General features: G+C 42.6%; 1 long non-coding RNA gene across 1 annotated transcript; it reads right to left on the bottom strand.

The window, feature by feature from the left end:
• Positions 1-6,624: 6,624 nt before the first annotated feature.
• LOC139178176 (uncharacterized) lies at positions 6,625-16,034 on the bottom strand. The gene is made up of 2 exons (XR_011562562.1): positions 15,197-16,034; positions 6,625-12,593 (listed from the first exon to the last, which is right to left on the bottom strand). It is a non-coding gene; the product is annotated as an uncharacterized lncRNA (long non-coding RNA).
• Between the last annotated feature and the right edge of the window lie 706 nt (positions 16,035-16,740).

Here is a 16,740-nt window from a genome sequence, read left to right on the forward strand (position 1 = left end):
GCGGTCCAGTGATGAGGACTGCACTGATGGCTCACCGCCTACATGTGCACCTCGGACCAGCGCCTGGCTGTGGCCGTCCTGACAGCAGCCATCAACCTGCTGGTTTATGAGGCCGGCCTGGTGTACTGGGCCCGCCAGCTCTCTGTAGGAACTAAGGCTCTGCCCAGCACTCCTGATTCCCTCTGCTCATAGGAGGTATCCTCACCAAGCTCTGACATCCTCTGACATCCTCAGTGGACGTGAACTTGGACAAACTCTGGAGACAGTGAGGGACCTAGAGGCCTGGCGTGCTGCAGTCCACAGGGTCACAAAGAGTCGGACATGACTTGGTGACTGAACAGCAACAACGTTGTCTGATATTCTCTTCCTGGCTCCCTGTTGCCTTAACGGTCCAGAAGCAAGCCACGAGAATGAAGACAGAACACAAAATCTGGTGCAATGGGTCAGAGGACCTGCAGCCTCTATTGGACTGAGGTGCAGAGTCCACTCTGAGTCCAGCTTTTATTCCTAATTGCAGACTACAAGACTTTCCTTGATGTTATCTTTCTCAAGACACGTGCTGTTTTAAGCACGTACTCCTAAATGTCATGGACTACACTGACATAGTCCAGATCTCCTTGTTTTTACTCCAGGCCATTCCCTTCCAGGCTAGTCTCAGGAACAATCAGCAAGTACGTAGGCAGTCTTCATGCCTGGCGCCTACCCGGTGTTCCAAAGTCCATGCTTTCATGATCCCGGTCATACTCCCTTCTGGGTCTGGCCTTGGGGTTTGTAGCAAGGCTATTATTCTAAGAAAATCATGAAAGATAATCATTAACATAGTTTCTTAATATATGCTGTTTTTCCAGATTCTACTTCTGTGGAATCTCTCAAGGCTGGGTAAGTACATTATTAGGAATTCCCAGTAAATCTCCCCCTTTTTATTTTTGCAGGCGTAGATACACCAATCGAGCAACTTCTTTCTTCAGCAGTTCTTGGATGATTTCTTTCAGTTTCTCTTATCATCTGAGGATTAGACACAGAACAGTCAAAAATATACATCCTGATATTATAGTACTAAGCAATCCTCCTCCTACAGGGGTTTAGTTTATGTAAACCTTCTTCAATTTCTTCAAATAAGTTTCTGGGAGTAGTTGTAAGTGAGCATTCTGCATATTAGAAATAGTAGCCTGTAATTGGGAAATATCTAAGGATAGATTATTACAAACGTGTCCTCTCAAATGTTTAGATAATTGATCCCAAGTATATGCACTTTGATTACACTTATGAAGTGTGACACGAAATGAAGAGATATTCCAATCACACTTCAGATGAATTTGTAATTTTAAATTTTGTACACTGTCCCCTAGTAGGAGAACTGCATTTTCTAAATCAATCAATCGTTCATTAACTTCTTGGTCTATGTGAGTTTGAGTTCCCCAGGCAGAACTTGCATTTTGGTGCCACTGCTGGACAAATGCAGTCATTTGTATAGTTTGATGCAGTGGCACCCCGGCTACTGCCATGGTTGTGGCTATAGCAGTAATTCTCATAATAGCTACTATAAGGAGTCCAATAAACCTTTTAGAACGTTGCAGTACTTTCTTTATAACCTTTAAAAGAGCATGTGTTTCAAGGGGGCCTTCCCAAGGTCTGGTTTGATTTACTGGAAGCCATATCCCCAATCTTCTTCTTAATATAACAAATGAGTGATTAGAATTATAAAGTGAAGAATTTAAGCAGGTACATAATTTTCAGTCCTGACAAGAAAGTTCCTGTACACTTTCATTGATAGAAATTGTTCCTTTCAAGAGCACATAAGGATCTCTCATGCAAGCCTGAATATAAAATGTCCAATTTGTACTGGTATTAAATGTCAATGAATAATTCGTTTTATCAGAATAATATCCATCCCAAATTTGGAATCTTTTAAGACTTAAAGCTAATTTCCAAATCCCTCCTTGCCCTCTTCCTTGATCTAATTGTGGGAAGGGGGTGACATGCCACTACCATGCCATATAATTGGATGATCTGAAGAGTGGTGAATTAGTATGGTTAAAGACTTTATGTCCCTGCCAACACAGCCTTTTGTGAGGATAGCAGAACTGCTTTTGATGAGAGCAATTAGAGACTGCATACCCCTTAGGGGACCAGTCCCATACAATTCCATAGGAACCATTAATCAAAATTATTCCCTCAGTCCCGCTGCAATTACCCCACTGAATACGATCTTGCTTTCCAGTCTACAGCTTGTGATGCTCGAATAAAGGTCTGTCCAATTTGGTGTCATTATGGGGTTCCCTGGTGCCTCAGACGGTAAAGCGTCTGCCTGCAATGTGAAAGACCCAGGTTCAATCCCTGGGTCAGGGAAGATCCTTGGAGAAGGAAATGGCAACCCACTCCAGTATCCTTGCCTTGAGAATCCCATGGACGAGGAGCCTGGCAGGCTACAGCACAGGGGTCACAAAGAGTCGGACACGACTGAGCGATTTCACATCGGGTTCTGAGTTGTTATAAGCAAAACTCAGACCACAAGAAGATGTAGCTGAACCTTAACATAGTTACTATTTAAAGAATTACTGGACAGCCAGGCTTGCATAGACAATTTAAGACATCTTGTAGTTGGTCCTATACAAGTTGGCCAGGATTCATACCCATAAGTAACATTGAAGGGAGTCCCTTCCTCTTGTTTAAAAAGAGGAAGGCGTGTATCTTTAGGTCCTGGTACCCAGGAAGAATAATAAACATAAACGGGGATCATAGAATCCCCACAGTCAACGGGTTTTAGTAATGGGAGGCTACGTATATATGCCCAATAAGTTTAATTTTTAGATTCAGCTGTTGCTAAGGGTACACTCACTGTGGTGGTGATAAGAGCAAACACGGCAACAGGCAGATTGTTAGGAGTGACAGCATTCCCTTTATTTTCTAAGATCTCTTCTGATTTCTGTGTTAATCTTTTAATTTTTTATCCCCAAGTGGGGATCTTGTTGCGATAAGTCAACGGGAGAGGAATCGTTATCTTTGTCTGTTTCAGACTCAGGCCTTTGAAACTTATTTCTGGGGGCGCAACGTTCCACGGAAAAGATGCTTTCAGATGACATGAAGGGGTGTTTCTGAATCACCTGGTGAAACACAAGCGAAACCCCTCCCCCAGGTTGTCAGAGTCCCCCTGTGCTATGAACGTGTTACTGGATCACATCACCGAACAGGTGGTTTGGGGTGAATTTCTTTTTGTTCCTTTTTAAAATGTCATTCTACTGCAGTGAAATCATTATCTTGATGCAAAAATTTAAAATAAATAATGCTTTATATAATTTTTACTGTGGAGGAAGTGACATTCCATTTCCCACCTTTTTGTTTTTGTAGCATTTCTTTAAGAGATCTGTTAGCTCATTTTACAATATCTTGTCCTTGGGGATTATAGGGAGTTCATGTATGATGTTTTATAGACCAAGCCTTTTTAAAAATCCCTAAAAGTAGAACTAGTGTAAGCCGGGCCATTGTCTGTTTTTATATTTTGTGGGAGGCCCATAGTAGTAAAGCAACTATGCAAATGTGAAATAACATGTTTTGTAGATTCCCCAGAGCAAGCAGTTGCCCAGATAAACTTAGAGTTAGTATCAACTATGACGTGTACATAAGCAAGCTTTCCAAAGGGTGGAATGTGAGTTATGTCCATCTGCCAGATCTGATTTGGCTTCAGGCCACGGGGATTAACTCCCAAGGCTTCTGTTGGAGATGTGGTTATCACAACCATCTGGCATGTAGGATAAGGCCATACAATCTGTTTAGCTTGAGCCCAAGGGATATGAAACTTGGTTTTTAAATATTTTAATTACAATGTGACAGATCATGAAGGGCTGATGCTTCTATAAATTCTGGAAATAAAAGGGCATTGGCTTGGTCATCTCTGAGATTATTGGATGGCATCTCCGACTCAATGGAAATGAGTTTGAGTAAACTCCGGAAGTTGGTAATGGATAGGGAAGCCTTGGATAGGGAGGCCTGGCATGCTGCAGTCCATGAGGTTGCAAAGAGTCAGAGACAACTGAGCGACTGAACTGAACTCTGTTAAAGGCCCTGGTAAATCAGTATGAGCTGGAGTATGAGTAATGTAGAATGGAGACTGTTGGTATCTAATCACCTTTTGTAAATTTGTAAAAAGTGTATACAATGTGGATGGGATAGTATCCTTAATAGTTGCTATTTCTATATGTTTAGTAACATGTACAGACTATTGAGAATCAGATAAGATGTTACTTGTTTGGGGAATATTTTGTAATGTGTGATTAATAGCTAGAATTTCTGCTCGTTGCGTAGAATATCCAGGTGTTTAAATAACTAGCATAAACGTGCTTGTATATCCTGTTTTACCTCAGCTAGTGCCATCTGTAAAAATAGGAGGAGCTGAGGGAATGGGGTCAACACTAGTAATTCTAGACAAAATCCATCTTGTTTATTTTAAAAACTATAAGATAGGTAAATCAGGACAGTGTCTGTCGATTTGCCCAACATAGTCAGCTAAAGCAAGTTGCCAAGATAATGAATTGTGAAGAGAATATTTTAATTCTTTGGAAGTTAGTGCAGTGCAAATAAGGCAGGAATCATGTCCAGTAAGCTATTGAACATGCCCTCTTCCTTTGAGAATTATAGTGGCTATCATATCTAAATAAGGGGTAATAGATTTTGTTTGTGAATTAGCTATGAATATCCATTCAACTATTAAAGGAGTTAGCATAATCAACCTAGTAGGGGAATGAGGGGTAGGGAAGATAACAACTGGAGAGGCGCCAAAGGGTCTATTCTGTCTATTTGGCATTTTTGTACAGCTTGTTCTATAATTGATAGTTCTTTCTCAGCCTCAGGAGTTAGCTCTCGGGAGCTATTAAGCTCTGGATTCCCTCTTAATAGAATAAATGGGATAAAGAATAAGTTGGAATCCCTAACTTAGGTCGAATCTAGTTAATATCTTCTAGTAATTTTTGTAAGTCATTTAGAGTTTTAGTTGAGTCTCTGCGTATTTGCACCTTTTGTGGTTTGATTGTAGTATGCGTGACTATATTTCCTAAGTACTGAAAAGGTTCAGTGTATTGTAATTTATCAGAAGCTATATACAAGCCAGCACACTCCAAGCATTCCTTTAGCTTTAAAAACAATTCCTTTAGGCTATCAACTTCAGGTAAGGCACATAATATATCCTGATATATGCATGAGGGAACTGTTGTCACACTGGGTGTAAAGCCTTGGTTACAAAATGTTGACAAATAGGGGGCTGTTAAGCATACCCTGAGATAATACAGACTATTAAAATCTTTTATGTGGCTCCTTTAAATTAATGGAAGGAACTGAAAAGGCAGATCTATGTTGATCATCAGGGTGTCAAGGACTAGTGAAAAAACAATCAATAATAATAAAAATAACAAACAAATGCCAATTTCTTGGAATCATACTAGGATTAGGGAGGCGAGGCTGCAAAGCACCCATCGGAACAATAATAGCCTTAACAGCTCTCAGATCAGTAAGCGTTCTCCATTCACCAGATTTCTTTTGTATAACACCAGAGAATTCCAAGGGCTAAAGGACTCAATAATATGTCCCTTGCTAAGCTGTTCATTAACTAATTCATGTAAAGCCTCCAATTTTTCTTATTTTGGAGGCCACTGCTCTATCTACACAGGTTGATCAGTTTTCCAATTAAGAGGTATAGGTGTGGGTGGAGGAAGATTAATATCAGCAGTGGCCACTAATGAAAAGGGGGCGGTTTGAAATCTTGAGTAGTCAAAGGATAAATCTTCCTTGTTGATTTGTGCCCAGTCCCAATCCTGGTATATAACCTTGACTGAACATAATTCGGTGACTGGCCTCGCTATATTGATTTGAAGGAATATGTATCTCAGCATGTCATTGTTGCAAGAGACCATGACCCCATAGATTGCCAGGTATATCAGTAATATAAGGTTAGATAGTGGCTGCTTGTTTATCAGGCCCTGAACAAGACAATACCATAGCACTCTGCTTTAGCCCCTGTGCCTGTCCCGGACCTACAATAGATATTGGAGCAGGCCTAGTCAGCCACACTTTAGGCCAATGTTGAGAGCTGATGATAGAAATATCAGCTCCAGTATCTATTAAACCTTGAAAGTTTTTGCCACTTATATTGACTTGTTAGGTGGGTCTGGATTCTAAAATTTTTTCAGTGAGAAAAATACCAGCCTTTCCTGTGCTTCCAAATCCCCCAGAGCTCTGCTTTTTGTCTGAATGTCCTATACCCACATAAGGTAGAATTAAAGGCTGAACAATTCTATCCCCTTTAGAAACCTTCCAGGAAGAGCAGTAGAGGCCATAACCTCCAATTCTCCTTCATAATCACTGGCTATAACTCCGGTATGAATTTGAACTCCCCGGGAAGTCAGCCCTGATTTTCCTGACAATAATTCAACTGTTCCCTGTGGAAGCAGTCCCAATATTCCTGTTGAAATAACAGTTGGTGTCTCTCCAGGAGTAACAATAATATCCTGACTACTACTTATATCAAGGGCTGTGTTTCATTGGGTTGCTGGGGATAATTCCATGACACAGCATGGTAAATCTTGTCCTGGTCTAGGTGTGGGGGGGAATAGAATTTCCAGACATGAGACAGAATGAGAGGGAAATAAAGTTTATTAGAATGGGGGACACTGTTAGAACAGCGGGCCAGCTCAAGGGAGAACCAACATTGAACAGGGGTCTTTAGTCCACTTTTATACCCAGGGTACAAGGAGTGGGATAGGGGTCTTGTGGGTCATTTGCTGATTGGATGAGGCACGTATACTGGGTGGAGGGAAGAGTAAGGCAAATACCTTCTCCCTATAGGGTAAGAGGGGAGACAGGTTATGCAGCTCAGGAGGACTTGAAATCCATTAATAGTTACAAGAAGGGGGAGGGAAGGATGACAAGGGTCTGGTTTTTCCATTCCTGCATTGCAAGACCCTCCTTGGTTTTATCTGCTCTTTTGTCCTTGGGTCACCATATTCCTCCCTCTCTTTATTTCTAGGGCTAATTCTTTGGCCTCTTTTGATACCTTGCTCATATCTGTCTACTTATTTCCCTTCTCGGGCATTTGGGAACCCAGTCTCAGGGGAAAAGGGGCGATGACCACTCTGGCTTCTTCAGGCTGTACAGGGGCGTCGTGGGGCTCTGGGTTCCCTTTGTCTGCTCTCTGTCAGGTGCATTTACGGAGGGAGATGAGAGTCCATGGAATGATAAGGTGGCTTGTTTCAGCATTGTCTGGGTGTTGGTCAGGGAATATTCTTGTCATCCTACCACTTGGAGATTTGTTGTATTCTGGAAGAAACAAACTTAACAAGAAGTTAAAGGTATATGGCCCAAAGATTAATAGAAGTAGAAAAGCTGCTCCGGGGCTACCAGGGGAACCAGGACCAGACATTGGTTTGTGACGTTAGTGTTTCTCTAGGTATGAGAAGATGCAAGAATTTGGGCTCATAAAATCTTTACCTGAAAACATCTGACTATCTGAAGGCCGGTTCTTCTGGGTTTTTCCCAGAGCACAGAGTGCCTTATTTCTGATCTCCACCCTGACCTCCTTTCAGGCAGTATCGAAGGTCAGCAGCTTGCAGTGGTCATGATGTAATCTTTGTAGACGCAGCTGGCAAGTACTAACTTCCGGTCAGCAGGGCCCCTTCACAGCCACATATTTGACCATGTCTGGGGGCCATTTCATGGCCATTGTGTCCCACGGTGCTGGGAAGGCTCATTCCCAGGTCTAGGGAATATTCCATTGACAGGCCACTCAGTGTGCTGTTATTGGACCAGGCCTTGCAAGTAGCAAGTCTCTGGACCACTGTCTTACTAGCCTCTTGGTCCAGGAAAATATTCCCTCTTGTTGCTTCTTCCCATATCTAGAGTTACATTATTACAATCATTGATCTCATATGGAACTGCATATCAGCATTGTATCACAGGCTCAGTCACACATTTGTTAACGTAAGAAATAATCCTCCGAAACAAGTGACATAGAAAATAATATAGCTATAGCTAGCTGTTATTAGTAAAGTCATAAGCAGAAGGAAATGGCAGCCCACTCCAGTGTTCTTGCCTGGAGAATCCCAGGGACGGGGGAGCCTGGTGGGCTGCCGTCTATGGGGTTGCACAGAGTCGGACACGACTGAAGTGACTTAGCAGCAGCAGCAGCAGCAGCAAGCAAGAATTATAAGTCAAAAACTTTCATTAGGTAGAGCCTGGTATACCCCAGGTCATCTGACTTCATTTGTTAAATGACTATAGGCTGGTGTTAATCTCCTGGTTGTACATTATGGAACATCTGACCTTTATCTGAAGATTGGTTACTGAGATAAGCCTTAGAAACAAACTTAGAGTGTCCTTTTTAATAATTAAATTAAATCTTTTAGCAATATAACATAACAAGGAACTATCTCAGAAGTGAGTCTTAGCAAACACTAGACCTTAATTAACAAAACTAGAAATTTAGTTTAACAATTTACAAAACTTAATGTTCAGTGATTTTTTCATTATGGAGGCATTAACTCTGTAGCCAGGGAAGGCTTTAACCCATCAAATAAAAATGAGGTTTGTCAGGGAGCTGGGAAAAGCCAAGCGGCCGTCTTGGATTTCCCATAGCCCTGACTCTTTGATTTTCAGCTATTGTTCACCCATTTTTAATTCCCCAATTTAGGAGTAGACTGTTGCCATTTTTTAAGGACATTAGGATAGCACAAGTCTAACAGTGAGGCGTTATTTTTTGTAGAAGCAGAATGAGCTTTTACATGTACCATAATCTTAAATAACACTTATTTACTAAAGTAACAAAAGATTTTTAAAACAAATATAAATCACTCAAAGGCAAAGAAATTCATAATCTATTATTGAAAGACTCATTCTAAGAAAACTTTGTTCTCTTAACATAGAGAGTAGACTAAATTCCAGTCTGTTACCAATTTATCAGGTAGCAAACAAACAAAATTTATCAGTTAATCTTAGAAAAGTCTTTTCCATACATCTTGAAGAACTAGCAGTATTTTTCTAAAGGCATGAGAGTGAAACCACACAAGGCATGTTTAAAATCTAATTAAATTGTAATTGACAAAGTAGCCTGGTCATTGCTGTGACTTGTAACACTTTAACATGATAACTAGAATTATAACTGACAACATTTTACCAGGACATATCAGATTTTCATGAATTTCACATAATTTCTAGGATATCTATATAAGTAACATCAACCATACAATTTAACCTGAGAAGATTCGTCACTCCTCCAACAATATTTCCCATGCAATTTAACATGTCAAATGAACTCAGGTAGTTTAAGAGCTCTTTGGGATGTCTCAGGGGCCCTCTGAAGCATCCCAAAGTCAGCTAGAAGTCAAGCTATTTAGGCAGTTTTGTCAATAAATATCAGAAGGGTTTATAACACTCAGTCAGATAGAATCATATAGATCATTGTGAAATAATATATTCACTTAGCCAAAGTAACAAAGAAGATTTCAAAGGTAAACATAGAACAGATCACTTTAGAGGCAAAGAAACTTAAAATCCATTATCAAAGGCAGTTCAACATCTCAAGAAAACTTTTATTTATACACAAAACTCTTCCCTTGGGGTCCACTTTCCATAAAGCCTTCTTATCACTCTCTGTACCCATTTGTTCTCCCATCGTGGAACAGCCAATGGTAAGTCAGACCTACTTCCTTCCCCTTCATAAAGTGTAACTTCATTCCTCATACCTTCTCTATTGAACACACACATCCTGCTTTCCTTAAGCAACCAAGAATTGACCTTTATATTAGCATTCTATAGATTGGTGAACACACATACCAGTGATAATTTCTCAAAAAAATTCTAGCGAACATCTCAGGATGGCATCAAACATTATTTATTAATAGTCCAAAATCTTTAGTTTCTCTGTAAATTAGTATTCAGTAATGAATGTTTCAGAATCTTATTTTATTTGGAAATGACCTAGCTGTTCAATAAACTTCTGTTAGTTCAGCACAACCCTAGAAATCCAGGTTACCAAAATCTAGAGAAACTGTTTTAGACAGACGTTTTTAATCTTAATAGAGTTTATCTAAAAGCTCTTATCTCGTTTACAATTTTTTTGAAGTTTTTTCACTTGAGGTACCTTCCTTGCCGACAAACCTGTGACAGATATAACAATATAAAATATTTAACTTATAATAAACCTAGGTACAATGAAAATATGCTTAATCTTAATGACTCTTAGACATGTCTATATTAGATTAGCAAACAAATGTTAATACTAGATATTTAATATTGAATATTTCCCAATTCACGTGAATCTGAAATTCAGTTAGGTTAATTTCTCTTGTATTTAGAATTGTCTGATTTGTAAGCACTTACTTTTCTTTAGGCCAATTAAATTAGAACTCACAACTTCAGCAATATTATTGAAAAAAAAAAAAAGACACACACTGAGACACACATAAATCCAGATAGACAGACAGAGATCTCATAGTTTTCTGCCTGAGATTTACAATGTCTCTTTGAACCACCTTCCCCCCCCAACTGCTATTTTTTGCTGAAGTTCTAATTTGCCCAAGGCTGAGGTCTCAGGCAAAGTGGGTTGTGTATTTCAGGGACATAGAAAGAGTTAACTTCAAGCTTTTCCCTAGGCAGGGCTTTTATTTATTTATTTATTTTAGGGATGAATAACTTTTTATTTTTTATTTATTTTTTTAATATAAATTTATTTTAATTGGAGGCTAGTTACTTTACATATTGTATTGGTTTTGCCATACATCAACATGAATCCGCTATGGGTGTACACATATTCCCCATCCTGGACCCCCCTCCCACTTCCCTCCCCGTACCATCCCTCTGGGTCATCCCAGTGCACCAGCCCCGAGCATCCTGTATCATGCATCAAACCTGGACTGGTGATTCGTTTCACATATGACATTATACATGTTTCAATGCCATTCTCCCAAATCATCCCACCCTTGCCCTCTCCCACAGAGTCCAAAAGACTGTTCTATACATCTGTGTCTCTTTTGCTGTCTCGCATACAGGGTCATCGTTACCATCTTTCTAAAGTCTATATATATGCGTTAGTATACTGTATTGGTGTTTTTCTTTCTGGCTTACTTCACTCTGTATAATAGGCTCCAGTTTCATCCACCTCATTAGAACTGATGCAAATGTATTCTTTTTAATGGCTGAGTAATACTCCATTGTGTATATGTACCACAGCTTTCTTATCCATTCATCTGCTGATGGACATCTAGGTTGCTTCCAGGTCCTGGCTATTATAAACAGTGCTGCAATGAACATTGGGATACACGTGTCTCTTTCAATTCTGGTTTCCTCGGTGTGTATACCCAGCAGTGGGATTGCTGGGTCATATGGCAGTTCTATTTCCAGCTTTTTAAGGAATCTCCACACTGTTCTCCATAGTGGTTGTACTAGTTTGCATTCCCACCAACAGTGTAAGAGGATTCCCTAACAAGCTAGTTGTTTCTAATTGCACATGCAAAAAGAACCGGTTTTGCAGTTTCCAAGAAAAAAAATTTTTGTTTTAACCAGTTTTCTCTGGAGTCTAAAGAATATCATGGCCATCCTGTGTCAAAAAGTCATCTTTCCTTTCTGTAGTCATAGTTTTACACCTAAATTATAGACCAACTATGCTCAAATTGACTATGATATGAGGGACAGATCAGTTGATAAAATTCTTGGATTGTCCCTCTGGTGGGAAGTGAGGTCTTTGTCCCATCAGAAGAATCTGAAGGGTTAAGGAAATTTGCAGGAGTGAGGGAAGCTTGATCCTTCCCCACCCTGAGAAACAGTAGTTAGCAGGGAACTCTTCAGGATGTTTAGGAGTGGGGGGAACTTGGTTCTCTCCCCATCTGAGAGATAAGCATAGAGGACAGTTTTGATCCTTCAGGCTTTTGAATATAGGAGAAAGACCTGGACCAAAGGGAACCTCAGAATTCTTTCCTAGAGATCATGTGGATGTGAAAGGTCGAGTAGGGGTTGTCTAGGAAATCTAATGGAGAGAGACACAGCAGGGGACAGGAGATAGGGAGGCAACAGAAAGACACATGCGGCATGAGTCCCTCAAATCCATATTCTAACTGAGGGCCATGAAGGACTGAACATAAGGAAATTCTGAATCCTTTCTCTGCTTTTGGCAAAAGCTAGTGTGCCATTCAGAGGCCATTTTGGGGGGTCCCCCAGTTTGTATTGGGGCAGGCCTTTTGCAGGGTCAAAATTTTCTAGTTTCTGAGAATGTAGCCAAGGGGTGAGTCTGAGAAAGGCTCCCAAGACATACCAGAACCCATCCTTAGCCTATACACCATAGAACGGGGATACTGAGAGTCACCGACGGCAAAAAGTTGTCCCTTTTTTGTCTCAGTGACGTCTCGGTGCAACTCTTGGCACAAAAATAGCCGACCGTCCCAACAGTCGCGTACAACAGTGAGAGGTGACCTCTGAGAACTGTGCAGCTAAGGCATCATGTGACCTGGGCAGAGAAAGACAGAGATCCCTGGGAGCAGCTGGGTGACTCACCATTGGGCGATTGCCTGAAACATGGAAGGCGCTCTTGGGATGGCTCAGAGGCAACACCGAGGCTCCTGTAAATCAATCCGGACCGAAAGGGAAAGAAGTGAAAGTGACAGGCGAGAAGGCTGAGGAATCCACCTTACAATGCTACGGGGGAGGCGGTGGCCAGGGGACAATGGTCTGTCCCTGCTTTGCTTCAACCACTATGTGCCTGACACGGTGCACGGAAGTTGTCTTCCTGGGGGCGGATGCCCTTGTGGCCTGATCCGCTCTGCGACCCTCCTAGTGGACCGGCTCACGGGAGTCTTCATGTGGCAGGCACCCTAATGGCCTTTAAGAGCCTGAGCCGTGCCCACACAACATTGGTTGGCCTAGTCCTCAGTTGGAAAGAAGACGAAGGAGAGACCCTTCCCATTTGGGTGGCAGCTACTGGGGCTCAGTGAGCTGTGGGGTCCTTGGAACACACCAGAGGATAACCCTGGCCAGAGTTCCTCAGTTGCTTCCACAGCACTTGCCTGTTTGCAGAGGGTCCCTATGAGAAAGGAGAAGTGAGGAGGTGGGGAAGAGACCCCAAGTCCCCATATAGGCCACCAAAAATGTTGTGGTCTAGGTGCTGGTGGGAAAAGAATTTCCAGACATAAGACAGAATGAGAGGGAAATAAAGTTTATTAGAATGGGAGACACTGTTAGAACACTGGGCCAGCTCAAGGGAGAACCAACATTGAACAGGGGTCTTTAGTCCACTTTTTAACCGGAGTACAGGAGCGGGATAGGGGTCTTGTGGGTCATTTGCTGATTGGATGAGGCATGTATATTGGGTGGAGGGAAGAGTAAGGCAAATACCTTCCTCCTATGGGTAGGAGGGGAGACAGGTTATACTGCTCAGGAGGACTTGAAATCCATTAATAGTTACAAGAAGGGGGAGGGAAAGACGACAAGGGTCTGGTTTTTCCATTCCTGCATTGCAAGACCCTCCTTGGTTTCATCTGCTCTTTCGTCCTTGGGTCACCACAATTCTGACCGTTATTGTTGCTGGCAGGAGTAGTTGGGGAAGACACCTGTGGAGTCTGAACAGGACAGGCTCCCTTGTTTGATGGGGCTGGGAGCTTGCCCTGGGAGCCGTTTCCCAAAAGGGGGGTGCCATCCTTATGAAATTTAGAACGACATTGATTTGCCCAATGATTTCCTTTTTTACATTTTGGGCAGAGGCTGGGGACATTCCCCTTTTGTGAATTACCTTTTTGAAAGTTCCCTTTTTTGAACTTACATTCAACCCTAGTATGTCCAGGTTTCCCACAATTAAAACAAGTGCTGGGGAATTTAGGAAGTTGTAATCTAGCCATAGCTTGAGCTAATAAATCCCCTTTAAAGGATTCGGTTCCCACTCCCTGGCATAGCTTAACATAATCATTTAAACTAGCTTTTCCTTTGAAAGCGTTCATTACTTTTTTGCAATCAATGTTAGCATTATCGTAAGCCAACAATTGTAATAAGATGTCTGCTGCCTTGGCATCTGTGACTTGCTGGGAAATTGCCTCTTGTAATTGGGCAATAAATTCAGTATAGGGCTCCTTAGGCCCCTGGACAACTTTTTGAAAGGAAACAGAAGTCTGGCTTATTGACTCTATTTTCTCCCAGGCCCTCAAGCAACAGCTTCGCAATTGTTTTATGGCTTGATCATTCATACGTATTTGATCTTGCACTCTCCCCCATGGACCTATCCCCATAAGTTGTTCCAAGGAAATAGGGATATTATGAGTCTGATTGTGTGCAGCCAGAGTCTCAGCATGATCCTGCCACCAAGTTCTGAACTGACGAAACTCCCCTGGGGTCAAGACTGTTTTTGCTAATGCCAACCAATCTGCTGGAATGAGGCGATTGCCCTCTGCCACACTCTGAACTATTTCTACCGTGAACGGGGAATTTACACCATAATTTTGTATTGCTTGTTTTAATTCCTTTAGGATTTTAAAAGGAAAAGGCTCACGAACAGCCTCATAGACTCCATTAGGGTTGTTAGGATCAACACCAAGAGCTATACTCTCATGAATAGTCATAGGAGAGGTAGTACAAAAAGCCTCTAAATCTCCTTCCCGTTGTGCTTGTAAAATTCCTTTCTGTATGGATGAAAGGCGAGGAGTGGGCATAGACTCTTGACTGAAAATGTTTCCTGCAAAAGCAGGTGGTAGGGATGGAGAACAGTGGGAAGGAGGTGGAGAAAAAAATCCCTCATCACCCTCCTTGGGAGCTGAGGGAGCGGGTTTTGCAGATGGCTTGCCCTTTCCCTCTGGCTTCACATACTCTGGACTTTGAGGCTTTTCAAAAGAGTCATCATCACTTTCATCAGAAGAATCAGAAGTCTGTAAAAGTTCCAGTACTGACTTAATTAATGCCCACGTACTCCAAATAGAAACAGGGAGCGGAGTTCCTTTCGCATATTCTTTCTTTAACTCAGCTCCAATCTTTTCCCAGGCTTTTAAAACTAAGGTCCCTATTGATGGGAACCAGCAGCAGTATTTATCCACTGCTTGTAACAATTCTAATAATTGCCCTTCACTAATAGAAACTCCTCCCACTTTCAAGAGCTGTCTTAATAAACAAATATATGGGCAGTAGTGTTCTGCACTCTCAACATTTCCCATTTTAACCCCGATTAAATGCCTGAAAGACTTACCAGTGGAGATTTTCAGAGGCCGCTCCATCGTCCCAGGTTCTGCGTCCTGCAGTTTCACTTGCACTCGTAGAGAGGTCTTCTGCTCCAGCCCCACGCTGGGTGCCAACTGTTGCCTTAACAGTCCAGGAGCGAGCCTCGAGAATGAAGACAGAACACCAAATCTGGTGCAATGGGTCAGGGGACCTGCAGCCTCTATTGGACTGAGGTGCAGAGTCCACTCTGAGTCCAGCTTTTATTCCAAATTGCAGACTACAAGACTGTCTTTGATCTTATCTTTCTCAAGACACGTGCTGTTTTAAGCACATACTCCTAAATGTCATGGACTATACTGACATAGTCCAGATCTCCTTGTTTTCACCCCAGGCCTTTCCCTTCTGGGCCAGTCTCGGGAACAATCAGCAAGTGCGTAGGCAGCGTTCATGCCTGGCGCTGACCCGGTGTTCCAAGGTCCGTGCTTTCATGATCCCGGTCATACTCCCTTCTGCATCTGGCCTTGGGGCTTGTAACAAGGCTATTATTCTAAGAAAAACATGAAAGATAATCATTAACATAGTTTCTTATGCTGTTTTTCCAGCTTCTATTTCTGTGGAATCTCGCAAGGCTGGGTAAGTACAGCATTAGGAAGTCCCAGTACAGCTCCCTCTCGCCCTCCTTTCACCCGTCCTCACTCTCCTTTCTGTTCCCTTCCCTCCTTCTGCTCTGTCTCCTTCTGGGTTTTGTGTTTCCCCACACCCTGTTTTGCCTTTTTCTCTTGGTGCTCCCATGTTTCCTGCATTTTCTGCTTTTTGTCCTTTATCGGGTCATCCTTGGTTTTCTTGTCTCCTGTGTCCTGACCACCTCTCCCCATTCTCCTTCTTCTGATCCATCAGGACCTGAGACTCCTTCCTTCTCTGCCCACAGCCCCCTCCCACCTCCTAACGTGCTGACTCCACAGCACACAGCCCTCTGTGCAGCTGTTCACACCCTGGGCCTCCGGAGGGGCCTCATTGCCAAAGTGTGTCTGTCCCCTTGGGGGTGCCTTAGTTGGTGCGTGTGTCTGGCTTTGGGGGTGGAGTGGATATATAGGGATTGGAGCCTGTCTCAGAGCAGAGGGATGTACCGTGTGTCTCCCTTTTCAGTTAAAACAAAATCTCTGCTGCTGCTGCTGCGAAGTCGCTTCAGTCGTGTCCGACTCTGTGCGACCCCAGAGACGGCAGCCCACCAGGCTCTGCTGTCCCTGGGATTCACCAGGCAAGAACACTGGAGTGGGTTGCCATTTCAAAACTCTGGAGGTCAATAATTCCCAGTGGGCGAGAGTCTTGAAGCAGAGACCCTGGGTCCCTGAGCCCCACCTGGTGCTCAGCCCCACCTGAGATTGGCTCCAGAATTTTGGCAGGCTCATTAAACACTGGCTGCCTAGAGGGCATCTTAGAGGAAGCTGGAGGTGAATGCCTTCCATCCCAATACTCTCTGGGAAACCAAAAATAGGAGCCAGTAGAGAACCCCAAGGTCTTGAAGACACCCGTCGGCAGTGTTGGTGAGGGGCAGTGATGTAGCCCTCCTGT

Source organism: Bos indicus, chromosome 21, assembly GCF_029378745.1.
Source record: "Bos indicus isolate NIAB-ARS_2022 breed Sahiwal x Tharparkar chromosome 21, NIAB-ARS_B.indTharparkar_mat_pri_1.0, whole genome shotgun sequence".
NCBI lineage: Eukaryota > Metazoa > Chordata > Mammalia > Artiodactyla > Bovidae > Bos > Bos indicus.